Genomic DNA, 15,316 nt, shown 5'->3' with positions numbered 1-15,316 from the left:
GCAAGCGAGGATGCGCACGTGCGCGCACGCTCGCCAGCTGTTTCTGCGGCCTGGTTGCAAACCCCTCACGGCCCACTAGTGGGCTGTGGCCCACAGGTTGGGGATCCCTGTGACAGATTACCTATGACGCTCAAGGGGAGCCCAGAAAAAGAAAGGTTGTAAAACGGGGCAAAACCTGCTTAACAACTGCCTTGCTTAGCAATGGGAAATTGTTTTTTTTAATTTCGTATATTTTTTAATTTTTTTATATATTTTAAAATATTTTTTATTTTATTTTTTTAACTTTTTTATTAAAATAAAAATAAATAAAAAGAATTTTAAAAAAAGCAATGGAAATTTTGGGCTGAATTACAGTCATAATTCAAGGACTATCCACATTCCCTTTCCTGCTTTAGGGATCTGTTCTGGTGTGGTGTTTGGAAAACCTTCTTTTGAGCTCTTCTAGTGCTCTTGAAGGGACGCGGTGGCTCAGTGGGTTAGGACGCTGAGCTTGTGGATCAGAAGGTCGGCAGTTTGGCGGGTCGAATCCCGAGTGCCACGTAAAAGAGTGAGCGCCTGTTACTCGTCCCAGCTTCTGACAACCTAGCAGTTCGAAAGCATGTAAAAACGCAAGTAGAAAAATAGGGACCACTACGGTGGGAAGGTAACAGTGTTCCGTGCGCCTTTGGCGTCTAGTCATGCCGGCCACATGACCACGGAGACGTCCTCGGACAAGCGCTGGCTCTTCATCTTTGAAACAAAGATGAGCACCGGCCCCTAGAGTTGGAAACGACTAGCACGCATGTGCGGGGGAACCTTTACCTTTACCTTTAGTGCTCTTGAAGCAAAAGCCTTGTGACAGAAAAGAGCTCTAATCACAGAGACAGACTGGCTGTTCTGGTCGCGCCTGCCAACAGGTTGAGACAGGGAAAACAAAAATGCAGGAGAATTGGAGAAACAAAACAAAAGCCAAACCAGGATATCCTGCACTGGACAGAAGGCCTAGAAATCAGGAATGTCATTTGCTATTTACCTTTTGACTTTGTTGTTGTTGTTAGTTGCGAAGTCGTGTCCGACCCATCGCGACCCTATGGACAATGTTCCTCCAGGCCTTCCTGTCCTCTACCATCTTCTGAAGTCCATTTAAGCTCACGCCTCCTGCTTCAGTGACTCCATCCAGCCACCTCATTCTCTGTCGTCCCCTTCTTCTATTGCCCTCAATCTTTCCCAGCATTAGGCTCTTCTCCGGTGAGTCCTTCCTTCTCATTAGGTGGCCAAAGTATTTGAGTTTTAGCTTCAGGATCTGGCCTTCTAAAGAGCAGTCAGGGTTGATCTCCTCTAGGACTGACTGGTTTGATCGCCTTGCAGTCCAAGGGACTCGCAGGAGTCTTCTCCAGCACCATAGTTCAAAGGCCTCAATTCTTTGGCATTCAGCCTTTCTTATGGTCCAACTTTCACTGCCATACATTGCAACTGGGAAGACCATAGCCTTGACTATACGCACTTTTGTTGACAGGGTGATGTCTCTGCTTTTTAGTGTGCTGTCTAGATTTGCCATGGCTTTCCTCCCAAGGAGCAAGCGTCTTTTAATTTCTTGGCTACAGTCCTTTTGACTTTAAAACTTAGCAAAAAAACAAAAACTAAACCCAGCAACTATTTAAAATTCCTAAAGATATCTGCCTGATGCACCAAACATAACCTCAGGTCGCGTGTTTTTGTCACTGAGGTGGTTTTGGAGCTTTCTTTCCAGTACATCAAAGACAGAAGAACCTACAATGCAGTTTGAAAAGCCCAGGCCTCTTGAGGAGTTCGTTACAGGAATCTTTGGCAGCAAGTTCAGAGCCCTTTCAAATAATGTAGATCCTTGAATTAAGGCAGAGGTCTTCAAACTCGGCCCTTTTATGACTCATGGACTTCAACTCCCAGAATTTCTCAGCCAGGCATGCTGGTTGAGGAACTCTGGGAGTTGAAGTCCATGAGTCATAAAAGGGCCGAGTTTGAAGACCCCTGAATTAAGGCATCAGAACTGGATTATTTTTATAGCTCCCGGATTAAAGTCAACTGTTGTTTCTTTGCGAGGGTGAGGGGAGGGGGTGGGGGAAAGGGAAGATAGAAAAAGGGAAAAGAAGGAAATGAAAAACAGGAAGAAGAATTAAGGGAAGGGAATGCAAGAAAAGAAGAGAAGGGAAGGGAAGGGAAGGGAAGGGAAGGGAAGGGAAGGAAGGGAAGGGAAGGGAAGGGAAGGAGAGCAAAGGGAAGGAAAAAGAAAAAAGGGAAGAGAAATAGAAAAAAGGAATGGAAAAGGGAAAAGAAGGAATGAAAGGAAAGGCAAGGGAGAAAGGAAAGGAAACGAAAGGAAACATGGGGGGGGGGGAGGAACCAGGTGGTTCTTTTTTAATGATTCAATCTCTGTTAGGAACATTAGTCACTGCATCTCTCTGAGTCTCTTTCTACCTGTTCTTTCACCAAGACAACTCCAGAGAAGCACCATCCATGACCAGAATGTTCCCTGGTTCCGTGTTTGCTCCTTCTCTCTCCAGCACAGCGGAGAAAGATCTTAACAGGAATTGCCAGGGCAAGACCAACATTTTGCTGAGTACATCCTCCTCTTTCTAAGAAGACGGATCTTGATAGCACGGCGTCGTTTGAGGTCAACAGGACGGGAAAGATTAATATAATCTCCTTCCTAATCAGATTGAGCTAGTCCACAGGTACAATAGTACAGGTCAGGGCTTGGCTTCCTTTCCAGGAGGGCTAGAGTCTGGAAGTTTCTCATTAATTTCTGGTTTAAATTAATTTCTTTTTCCTCTGGGTCTGGCTCCATTGGTTTTTAAGAAACCGTTTTCAGTCAAACTGGCTAACGAGAGCTGGCAGCACATTCTAGACCAGGGGGTCTTCAAACTTGGCCCATTTATGACTTTTGGACTTCAACTCCCAGACTTCCTCAGTCAGGCATGCTGGCTGAGGAATTCTGGGAGTTGAAGTCCACAAGTCATAAAAGGGCCACGTTTGAAGACCCCTGGTCTAGACTTTAGGTCTCTCTTTGATCCATTAGAGTTTGAAAAAGCCATCTTGAGCAAAGTATTTGTGTTATTGATTTCCAAACAGTTTCAATCCAGCCTCCAAATCCATGTTTTGTTTGGTTTTTTTCATTTTTCAAATGGGCAGGTGTCTCCATCCCCTCCTTGTTAGCCTTTACCTTGGCCAGGTCGAACATGCTACTCTTTCCAGCCTGTGAGGCCTTATAAAAATATCCTTCCTCAGCAGCATATATGAGGCCCATATGGAGATGGTCTCTGGGTGTCCCTCAGCCTTTGAAACCTTTGTGACTCTCTTGGTGGTTGGCTCAAAGTCATCCAGCCATTTTACATGCCTAAGGCAGGACTAGAACTCACAGTCTCCTGGTGGTTGGCCCAAAGTCACCCAGCTGGTTTTGATGCTTAAGGCAGGAATAGAACTCACCATCTCTTGGTGATTGGCCCAAAGTCATCCAGCTGTTTTTTATACCTAAGGCAGGATTAGAACTCACCATCTCTTGGTGGATGGCTCAAAGTCATCCAGCCATTTTACATGCCTAAGGCAGGACTAGAACTCACCATCTCTTGGTGTTTGGCCCAAAGTCATCCAGCTGTTTTTCATGCCTAAGGTGGGATTAGAACTCACAGTCTCCTGGTGGTTGGCCCAAGGTCACCCAGCTGTTTTTGATGCTTAAGGCAGGACTAGAACTCACCACATCTTGCTGATTGGCTCAAAGTCATCCAGCCATTTTTCATGCCTAGGGCGCGACTAGAATTCCCAGTCTCCTGGTGGCTGGCCCAAAGTCACCCTGTTGATTTTCACACCTAAGGTGAGACTAGAATGCATAGTCTCCTGGTTTCTAGAGGAGCACTTTTACCACTAGACCAAAAAAAAACCTCCCTTAACAACTCTCTCACTTAGTAACAGAAACTTTGGGCTCCGTTGCGGTTGTAAGTCAAGGACTACCTGTAAACAAACATCATACAAAACTATATACCACCCAGAAGTCACCTTGAGAGTGTGATGAATAATACCTAAATTTGACAAACAAACCAATCTGTCCTTTCTAATCTGAATCTTTCCTCCTTTCAGATCCATGTCTCCCAAATTTTGCGAAAACCGTGTCCAACAAAGACGGAAAGGAAACAAGAGATGCCCTTTTGTCTTCTGGCCTAACTAGGTCTTTATCCTGCAGCGTTAACCTTGTGCTCACCTGTTCTTCAAACGCAGCTTAACTTCATTCAACCACGATGTTTTTTTGCCAGACGGCGAGTCGGACTTGAGACCCTCTGAATGGGGGGGCTGGGCGGTGTTGGTGGCCAAATGCCCCTCCGCTGCCAAGGTATCTCTGCAGGGCCAAAAGCAAAGTGAAAGGTTTGAGACCTTGCTCCTACATCGATCGAGACAAAACACCTCTTTTGAATCAAAGACATTAGCGTAGTTCAAGTACTTGGCTATTAAATTCTTTCCGTTCCACGTTTCAGCCTGAAGTTGCCTGAAACTGGCTTTCAGGTGGTCCAGTCCATGTTGGTAGTTTAGTTTAGTTTAGTTTATTAGACTTATATACCGCCAGTGCTTTTTTTGTAAAAGAAAAAGGTGCCGGAACTCACACATGTCATACAACCCGCCTTGCCAACCCTACAAGGTTCCATCCCAAAAAGGTGCCGAAACTCTGTTCTGAGCGTTCTATGACAAAAAAAGCCCTGTATACCGCCCTTCTCCCGTAGGACTCAGGGCGGTTCACAAGGTTTTTTAAAAGAAACAATACCACAATTACAAAATTTAAAACAATTAAAATATATAAATAAAATTAATTAATTAAATAAATAAATAAAATGATTATATTAAACCTTGAATATAAAAATCCTAATTAAAAACCAATTAAAACCCCAATTAATACCCTCAGTCCAGGCCAGAAAGCTCAAAGAGCCAGGTCTTCAGGTCCCGGCAGAATGAACGGAGGTCGGGGGCAGTCCTAAGCTCTACAGGCAGCTGGTTCCAAAGGGCTGGCACACCCACAGAGAAGGCCCTCCCCCTGGGTATTGTCCGCCGGCAATCTTTTACCGGCGGTACCCTGAGAAGACCCTCCCTGTGGGAGCGCACAGGACGAAGGGAACTTGAAGCCGGCAGCAGGTGCTCCCTCAAATATCCCGGACCCAAGCCATTTAGGGCTTTATAGGTCATCACCAGCACCTTGAATCTCACCCGGAGGGCAACCGGAAGCCAATGCAGCTCGCGGAGCAGAGGTGTTATGTGGGAGTATCGGGAAACCCCCATCACAACCTGCGTGGCTGCATTCTGCGCCACCTGAAGCCTCCGGGTGGTCCTCAAGGGCAGCCCCATGTAGAGACCGTTGCAGTAGTCCAATCAGGAGGTCACGAGCGCATGAGTGACTGTGCGTAGGGCATCTCGGTCCAGGTAGGGCCACAACTGGCGCACCAAGGATATTGAGACTGCAACTGCTTGAATTGCTAGCCAGTATGACTTAAGGCTGAGAGTTAGAGGAACTGTATCTCGATATATTTGAGAGTCAAGAGATTAAAAAATGCCACCATAACACAATTATAAATAATGTGTATTTTAAAAAATCACTTTATGTAAGAATAGGGATGGATATCCTCTCTCTCTCGCTCTCTCTCTCTCACACACACACACAGATTTATCACAAGATATAAAATTATCAAAAACCAACTTGATCCATGGGATTCAGAATAAAATTCTAGTTTTTATTCCCAAGCAAATGTACTTTAAAGCAGACGAAACTGAGTTTTTCTTTCTTTTTCTTTCTTTCTTTCTTTCTTTCTTTCTTTCTTTCTTTCTTTCCTTCTTTCTTTTCTTTTTCTTTCTTTTTCTTGTCTTCCTTCTTTTCCTTTTTTTTCTCTCTCTCTCTCTTTCTCTCTCTCTCTCTCCACTTATTCCATTACTATCTGCTATAACACATAGTTTACAAACAGAAATTGCAAACTAACTCAATATTTTCAATATTATTTTTAAGTGTCTGACAGAGCACCTGGTCTACCCAAATATGGGATAGAGTAATCTGTCTTTCAGCCCCAGTCTCGGAGCGTTTTGCAGGCAGATGTAGTTACAACGAACTGTGTGTATATATACGTTAAATTTTACTGACAAAGAGTTAAAGGGAGACTAGTATAGCTATTTCGAGCTATTTAGCTCTCATCAGCTAGCCATACCCTTCTGAGATTTGAACCTGGGCTGCTTGAATATTAGGCTGCTGTAGCTATACTAGTCTCCCTTTAACTTTTTGTCAGTAAAATTTAACATATATTATTATAAAAATAACATGTTTTACCTGCCTTTTGCCTGTGTTACACTGAAAACTGCAAATTAAATTCTACATAAGTATTACATATCACAGCTATTATAGCTGTTGGAGAGATGGTGGGATGTTTCTCTAATGCACTTCATATGAAAGTAAAATAAAATTCCCTGATGCTTGCATTATTTGCTCACTTAATAATTTCTCCATCATATCACCTGTATTTACAAGCAGATTATCAAAATTTATCACATCTTTTTCTCCCAACTGCGTGCATGTGGTTGGCACAATTAAGTCTCCATTAAATATGCCATGAGAAAGGAAAACATCTGAATTCCATTATTAGAGGATTTTATTTTATTTTATTATTTTATTTTTGCTTTCTTCAACATGAAAGATCAATCAAAGTACGACTGGAAATCTGCTCAGTTTATGCGAGCCACAAAGCCACAACTACGTACACAATCAAAACAAGATTTCAAGAGTTTTTTTTAAATGATCCATTGCAGAATCAAATCAAGAATGTCAGTATTATTAAAGCTGAAATTAAGTAACTATTATTTATCACTTATATTTTGCTTCAAAACAACTCCATTTTCCACACTTGGAATACTGCATCCAATTTTGCTCACCATGATATAAAAAAACATGTTGAGACTCTGGAAAGAGGGCAGAGAAGATCAACAAAGAGGATCAGGGGACTGGAGGCTAAAACATATAAGGAACAGTTGCTGGAATTGGGTATATCTAGTTTAATGAAGAGAAGGACGAGGGGTGACAGGATAGCCATCTTCCAATATCTGAGGGGTTGCCACAAAGAAGAGGGAGCCAAGCTATTCTCCAAAGCGCCTGAAGACAGGACAAGAAGCAACAGATGGAAACTCATCAAGGAGAGAAGCAACCTAGAACTAAGGAGAAATTTCCTGACAGTGAGAACAATTCATCCATGGAATGGCTTTGCCTCCAGAAATTGTTGATAATCCATCACTGGAAGTTTTCAAGAAGAAATTGGATTGCCCGGATAGCTGAATTGGACATTCAGTTATAAAACCACAGCCATTCCCCCCCCCCCCCCGTAGACCTTTTGTATATAATTATGTGGATTGCATGTATATGTTTACTTGTCTTCTGTCATGTTCTCATCACACGCTAAATAAATAATAAGAGCCATTCCCAGACCCAACGCGAACTTCCTTCATTCCATATTAGTGGGACACTAATTCTTTGCCCACAGACGGTCCTCTTAGGAATCCAACTTTCTGATCTTGGCGAAAGAAGAAATCAAGTACTGTGAGAAAATAAAATGTTCTAAACCTCCCCTGCTGTCAAGTCTGGATAGGGCAGAAAAAAGAGTATGTTGTATATTTGGTAGGTTGAGAGCTTAAGATGGTTTGGATGGCTGAGATTCCATTGCCATGAAGGACACCTCTGCTCTGGGTGTTCACCACCCCCTTTGTCCTCCCCCTCGTTGCAAGAATGTTAAGCCCCTGCATTGCTTACCCCGAAGCCTTACAAGAATACTTTCACCTTCAATTTCAGCATCTGAACAATATTCTGGCACTCCAGATCTTCTGTCACCTGCTTAACCCCCCCTCCTCTAAATCCCACCCCGCTTTTCGCTCCATACTTGGCCATACTCTACCAGCTGTTCTTGGATCTGCATGGTGCAAAGAAGGAATGTTTCTTCTTAGCTACCAAGGAGGCAATGAACAGAAGCAGAAAAGTTAAAGCGCGTTTCCTCAAGAAGAGAATATTTGTAGATCAGGGTTGAACTGTGGGGTCCTCGGTGTACTCTAAGCTTGGAGGTCCCAAAGTTGCTTTTTCATGAGGCAACTGGACTTTCTTGTTTTTCCTTGAAGACCTTTCGCTTCTCATCCAAGAAGCTTCTTCAGCTCTGACTGGATGGTGGGGAATGGAAGGATTTATACTCCTTGCAGACAGCTGGTTGGTCATTTGCATTCTTTTACAGAGTCGATAAGGCCACCTGGAGGTTTATCGGTGTCCTCAGGGTTACCTGAGTGGTGCAAGTGGGTGTGGAGCCTTCTTGGAACTGTTGAACTACTAAGGTGACAACACAGATAAGACTCCAGAGGCATCAACAACTCGGTAAAAGAATGCAAATGACCAGCCATCTGCAAGGAGTATAAATCCTTCCATTCCCCACCATCCAGTCAGAGCTGAAGAAGGTTCTTGGATGAGAAGCGAAATGTTTTCAAAGAAAAACAAAGTCCAGTTGCCTCTTGAAAAAGCACCTTTGGGACAACCGTGGCCTGGATAACTGAGAATCTCCATAGACACTAAGTTTGGAGGTTTCCTCACAGACATTTCCTACTAAACTATGTAACTTCATCAGTGCTAGAAGCCACCTAACACTGATGATGCTACCTAGTATTGTAATAAAATATCTGCAAGAAAACTCACCAAGCTCAGAGAACACCTAGGACCCTACACATTTCCTCAACCTAGCACTTCCAAGTGTGTTGGCTATCTTGGGTCAAGTCTAGTCCAGTGCATTTAGGGGCTTGGAGAAGCCTGGATGAGGTCAAAGAGTTGGCTAGGACCTGGGAATCTCCGCTTCCAATCTTGTCAACACCATGAAATCATGAGAACTTAGCTTGGACCACAAGAGAATGGCATTCCATTTTTCTGCTCAGTTTTAAAATGAAAACAAACAACTTTCAGCAAATATAAGCCTAATCTACTTCACAAGGCATTGAGAGGATAGAAACGGATAATCTCCTATAGCCCATGGAGAAAGGGCGAGATGTCCACATATGAGCACACATCAGTATTTCCCAGTTCCATGCAGGAATTTTGCATGGATTAGTGTGATATAATGTTAATATGAGGCGGGGGTCTCTATCCCAGACTAAAGCTGTGCCAGTCCTTCAAATGAGGTGCTTTATGACAGGGCTCTCCAACCTTGACAACATTTAAGACTTATGGACTTCAACTCCCAGAATTCCTCAGCCAGACATATTGACTGAGGAATTCTGGGGGTTGAAGTCCACAAGTCTTAAAAGTTACCAGGTTGGAGACCCCTGCTTTATGTGACAGGGCAGAGCAACCAAGTACCTCTTCTTGAAGCATTTCAGCAGGATGATTCTCAATCATCCAGGTCAAGATTGTCCCAAAGGCAACAGGACTTTCTTGGTGTTTTCTTTGAAAACGTTTTGCTTCTCATTCAAGAACCCCTCAGTTCTCTTCAGAACTCAAAATACCTGAACTGAAGAAGCTTCTTGGATAAGAAGCGAAACCTTTTCAAAGAAAACACCAAGAAAGTCCAGTTGCCTTTTGCGGGGGGGGGGGGGGGGAAGCATATTTGGGACATTTCAGCAGGCCCAATTTTTCCAGGCTCATAGAGTAGGCCTGCTTTGGCAGCCATCTTGCAGAGGAAGCCAAGATCAATCACTTCCTGAATCAGCCACACAAGCTTGGGAAATGGGTGGCTGGTTTACAAATTTGGAAAGCGCTTAGTAGGGAGTTTCTCCAGGATGTCCCAAAGCACCTTTTCTGAAGGATTCGCACTTTGTAATAATGGGAGACCCTCTCTTCATTATCAGCTCTTGTTTTAGCATATTTTAGAGCAGGGGTCTTCAAACTTGGCCCTTTTATGACTTGTGGACTTCACCTCCCAGAATTCCTCAGCCAGTGTGGCTAGGCTGAGGAATTCTGGGAGTTGAAGTCCACAAGTCATAAAAGGGACAAGTTTGAAGACCCCCTGTTTTAGAGTTCCACCCTTCTGCTATCTGTAAGGAAGATTTGTTGTAACTCTTGTCTGTCAACGAGGCAACATTATTTGCTAGCTTCGGAGGAGAACGACAGGGCAGGGTTGAGTAAAGTCCTGAATTATCACAATTTTATTGATGCTTTGGAGTCAGCGGAATCTGAATTAGCAATGATGAGGTATCATGACATGTGAAACATGGTAACGTTGCACACAGGATGCGCGTTAGGACTTTCTATTGTGACACTGAATGGCGTATAAGTCACATCTTTTGCATATTCATTCGCGCTTGCCCGTGCTTTCCTGAAGACCGTGTAATCCTCGATGTATGATTGTAACTGAGGCCAACATTTCTGTTGTTAAGTGAGTGTTGCCCCATTTTATGACCTTTCTTTCCACATTTGTTAAGTGACTCACTGCAGTGGTTAAATTAGTAACAAGGTTGTTAAGTGGCTTCCCCATGGGTTTTGTTTGTCAGAAGGTCCCAAAAGGTGAAGAATACATGACCCCAGGACACTGCAACTGTCATAAATACGAGTCAGTTGCCAAGCATTTGAATTTTGACCACATGACCATGGGGATGCTACGACAATTGTGTGGAAAATGGTCATAATTCACTTTTTTCAGCGCCATTGTTAACTTCAAACAGTCACTAAATGAACTATTGTAAGTCGAGGATTATCTGCAACACAGAGAAATTTCCAAGAAGCGGACGCTGGTTTCTCTAAGTCTGCTTCTGCACAAAATTAACTTACTCTAAGCTAGAATAGTGAAGTAGCAACTCGAAATTACCGGAAGGGGAATTTTTTACTCTTCTCGCACGTACAATTATCCTCTTTACTTAACAGACCTGAGAGATTGTGATTTAGTTCTTGAGAAAGTCTGCTGAAGTTCCTGATGAGCAAAAAACGGAAAAGAGAGACCTGTTTTTCATTGTTAAATGCCATTTATTGAAATGCCGTTCCTGTTCTCTGTCTGACTTAAGAATTGGCTGGAATGTTGAACAATAGATATTCTTCAGGCCAGGGCTACAATTAGACTAATGCAAGGAGTAATTAGAAGATGGATAATTAAAACTTGCATGCTTAGCAGAAATTCACCAAAAGATGTGGAAAGAATCCTTTCAAGCAAAAACATCAAGAGAACAGTCTGGCAACTACCATCTATGCTTTCAAAAAGTAAACTTGAAAATTCTAGGAATTTATAACTCAATTCATTGGGCCAAATGACCCAGTTTTGCAAAAAATCTTACAAAAAAACCTCTCGAGTGACAAAAACAGGTCAACTATGTTTCTGTAATCAAGTGTTTTTCTTATAAGATTTGAAGTATATCACAGTATAAAATATTTAGAAAAATGCTTCTTTCATAAAAAAAACAAGAAAGATGCCCTGAGCATGGTGCCTGAACATTATTTTAATATGTTTTCTAGATAAAACTCTTAGAGGTCTTTGGTTCTCAAAACAGTTCTTAGTTCTCCTTTGGTGTAGTCCAGGGGTAGGCAACCTCGGCTCTTTTATGACTCATGGACTTCAACTCCCAGAATTCCTGAGCCAGCTTGGCTGGCTCAGGAATTCTGGGAGTTGAAGTCCATGAGTCATAAAAGAGCCGAGGTTGCCTACCCCTGGTCTAGTCTAAAGAAATCTGTGGTTTTTTTTAAGATGGAGGAGTGATTGAATGACTGACGCCAATATTAATTCTAATTATCGTTGTAATTTTGTTATGAATGTAAATTTGAACTATTCATAATAATTGTCTGTAAGCGCCTAAGGTTTATTAAGAAGCGAACCAGAAATAAATTCCATAGACAATCATTTTGGAATCTGGAATTATTATTATTTTCCTTAGCTGGCATTTAATATTTACAAGAGAGGTTAAGAGTTAAAGGAAATTGTCATCTCTGCCTTTTCAAACAAAATCTAGTGTCTGAAGAATCTAAATCTAATCTTCAAAGTGGTACTTGAGTTCCATTTTCATTAACTTAAGTTCTATATTGATTTTTTTCTCCCAGTGGTCAATACTCATGAATGTATTCCATTCCATCTGAAAATTTATTTTGTAGATTTATTGGAACTGTGTCTTTTAATGGTTGAATCGAGATGGAGGAAGCCCATTAGTTTCTAATGGACCTGTAAATACAGGTGATGGGGAACACGTCGCTGTGCATGTCCACCTTCCACACTTTTTTGTCTTCCCTACTGACAATTATTATTAAACAAATGTAAGATTTATTTTGCAATGTTTTCAAATATTTAAAATGCTGCACTGCATGTATCTCAATAATCCTTAAAAGAGAATTATAAAATAAATTAGTATGGTAGCATGCAAATAACTATGGGAGATAGCAACTGTAGGGAAGAGTCACTACTTCTGCCAAACACTTGAACTAAATTTTACTTAGACCCTAAGATATATTTTTATATATAAAAATAAATTATCGGATACAAGGACACATTGTCCTATTCATGGCAAAGACAAGTGTTCAAGCCCTGAAAAGGACAGACTTTTCGTCCATCTTAGTAAGATGCAAAAAAAGAATGAGATTTTTTTTCCCCAGTCCGGGTTATATCCTACGGAAAAATTCACTGCTGCAATGTTTGAAATGCTTTGTCTCTTTACAGAAATAATTTCTAGCTGCTTGCTGTTTATTTATACTGCGGGGGTCCCCCTGGGCCTCTGGAATTTCATGCCAAACACGTTTACCCCATTATTGTACAATTGCATTCTGCAGATGTTCCCTTGGGCTTAACAATATCCTATAGGGCCACTCGAGGCAATTTAATTTAAAGTCTACAAGTGGTCCTCTATTTACGACCACAATTGAGCCCCAAATTTCTGTTTGGGCTCAATTATGGTCGTAAAACGAACTTTTTTTTTTTTGCTAAGCGAGACAGGTTTTACCCCATTTGGTCACCTTTCTTTTCTTTTCTTTTTTATTGAAAAGTTTTAAAATACATTTTAGAAACATAAACTCCCTCCCTGCCCCTCCCCCCCCACTTCCCAGAGCTGAATACAAGGTATTAACTTTTACCAACTTACGGTAAGCTAAAATATGCTAACTAAAAAAAAACCACTTTAAATTCTATCGCACTTTAACTCCTCTTAAACATAACTAAATAATATTACCGGTAACTAATAATACATCATATAATGCTAATACTTATTCATATGCTAAATGAAACGTTTTAGTCCCATATTTATTCTGAATATAATCGATCCATCTTCTCCATTCCAAAATATATCTCTGTTGCGATTGTGCTTTCAAATATGTTGAAACCTTTGCCATTTCCGCCAGGTTTGAAACTTTTTGAAGTCCACTCTTCTATAGTAGGCAGTTCCTCCTTCTTCCAATATTGCGCTACCAAAAGTCTGGTGACCTTTCTTGCCACAGTTGTTAACTGTGTGTCACTGCAGCTGCTAAGTTAGTAACACGGTTGTTAAGTGAATCTGGCTTCCCCATTGACTTTGCTTGTCAGAAGGTTGCAAAAGGTGATCACATGACTCCGGGACGCTGCAACTGTCATAAACAAGTTGCCAAATACCCAAATTTTGATCACGTGACCACTAAATCCCCTGTAAGCCACCTTCAACCTCCTACGATCCCATAGTTCTGGAAGCAAATTTCTGAACAAGAATAACAGAATGACAAGAGTTGGAAGGAACCTTGGAGGTCTTCTAGTCCAGCCCCCTGCTCAAGCAGGAGATCCTATCCCATTTCACACAAATGGTTGTCCAATCTCTTCTTAAAAACCTCCAGCGATGGAGCATCCACAACTTCTTAAGGCAAGCTGTTCCATTGGTTGATTGTTGTCACTTTTAGGAAATTTCTCCTTAAGTTCTAGATTGGTTCTCTCCTGGATTAGTTTCCATCCATAACAACCCCTTGATCCTGCAAGCAACTTTTGCATTATGGGCTGGTGGTTTTCTTTCAGTGCTGATGTCACCTACTTTGGCAATGAAACATCTGCAAGAAAACCACCAAGCTTTGTGGGCACCAAGGGCCCAACAGTTCAACCCTGAACTACAAATATTCTTTTCTATAGGTAACTTTTGCATTCTTACACACTGCATTCCACTATCTTTATTAAAGCAGGGCTCTTCAACCAGTGGTACGGTTACCACCTGTGGTACATTGGCACCTGGCAGGTGGTACGCGACCATCCTAGAAAAGTGGTAGCGGGGGAGGGGAATGAGCTGAACCAGTGGCAGCACCGCACAAGGCTGGAGCTGCAGGGCTGTCAGGGCTTAGTGGAAGCACCAGGATCAGCGCTTCTTCGGGGTTGTCAGGGCTCAGCAGAAGCGCCAGGATCAGCGCCAGGTTCCAGCTGGAGCTCGGCGCTGATCCCGGCGCTTCTGCTGAGCCCAGAAGAAGCGCCGATCAGCTGGAATGTTGCAGCATCTCCAGGGTCTTGTGATTTACATTCAGATGCTTGGCAACTGATTCATATTTATGACGGTTACAGTGTCCCAGGGTCATGTGAAGTGACCAAAACCTGCTGCAACCACCCACCAGAGGGCGGGAGGAATAAAAACCAAACACCCCCCACCCCACCCCCGCTGCCAATCCTCAACAGAAATGCCCACAACAATGGAAACCTCGGACAGAAGGAAGAGCGCCGCCGGGTGGGCAGGCAGGTGTCTTGCTCGGCTGTGGCTTGGGGGGCACTTTTTTCAGTGCCATTGTAACTTCAAACAGTCACTAAGCGAACTGTTGTAAGTCGAGGACTACCTGTACTACATCACTTTTTTCCCTTTTTTGGGGGGGTCATCAAGTTTTTGACACCTTGCTAGGCGACTGGTGGTACTCGGATGTTGCCATAGCCTAAAAGCGGTACAACAGGTAAAATGTTGAAAAGCCCTGCCCCAGTCCATAGGTGTGTAATGGAATCTGCAGCTGCAGTGGGGGAAGAGTTAAGAGATTGCGTAGCCTGGAATCCCTGCAGGGGAGGAAGCCAAGGAGACCTGACACCCCTTCCCCCAAATCCTTGGAGAGTTTATCTGTTTTTTTCTCAAGAGAGTGAAGTTAATCTGGTGAGACCCTTTTTTCCTTTTTTTTTTTGGTCATCAAGTTTTTGACACCTAGCTAGGCGACTGGTGGTACTCGGATGCTGCCATAGCCTAAAAGCGGTACAATGGGTGAAAAGGTTGAAAAGCCGTGTATTAAAGCCCCCACCCGCTAAACCAAAATCTAATCATCCTTTCCTGCTTAGGCGTATACATGCCTTGAACTCCAGCCAGGGGTTCCCGTGATCTATGGAAAGTGAGAACTTGCACCTGCTCGTCATTCACCTGTCTCTGCAGCTGAAAGTCACAGAAA

The 15,316-nt window shown here is 42.7% G+C and overlaps 1 protein-coding gene across 3 annotated transcripts in view; it reads right to left on the bottom strand.

Moving 5' to 3' along the window:
* The window catches only part of SHROOM3 (shroom family member 3), a 163,953-nt gene that overhangs the window by 43,094 nt on the left and 105,543 nt on the right, over positions 1–15,316 (bottom strand). For all 3 annotated transcript variants that reach the window (XM_081332567.1, XM_081332569.1, XM_081332568.1), the window contains exon 2: positions 4,211–4,345. The gene's annotated coding sequence lies outside the window, so the exon portion shown is untranslated. The remainder of the gene's footprint in view (positions 1–4,210; positions 4,346–15,316) is intronic.

This window comes from Vipera berus, assembly GCF_964194415.1.
Source record: "Vipera berus genome assembly, chromosome: 7".
In the NCBI taxonomy this organism is placed as follows: Eukaryota; Metazoa; Chordata; class Lepidosauria; order Squamata; family Viperidae; genus Vipera; species Vipera berus.
This window is presented reverse-complemented; position numbering and strand designations above follow the sequence as displayed.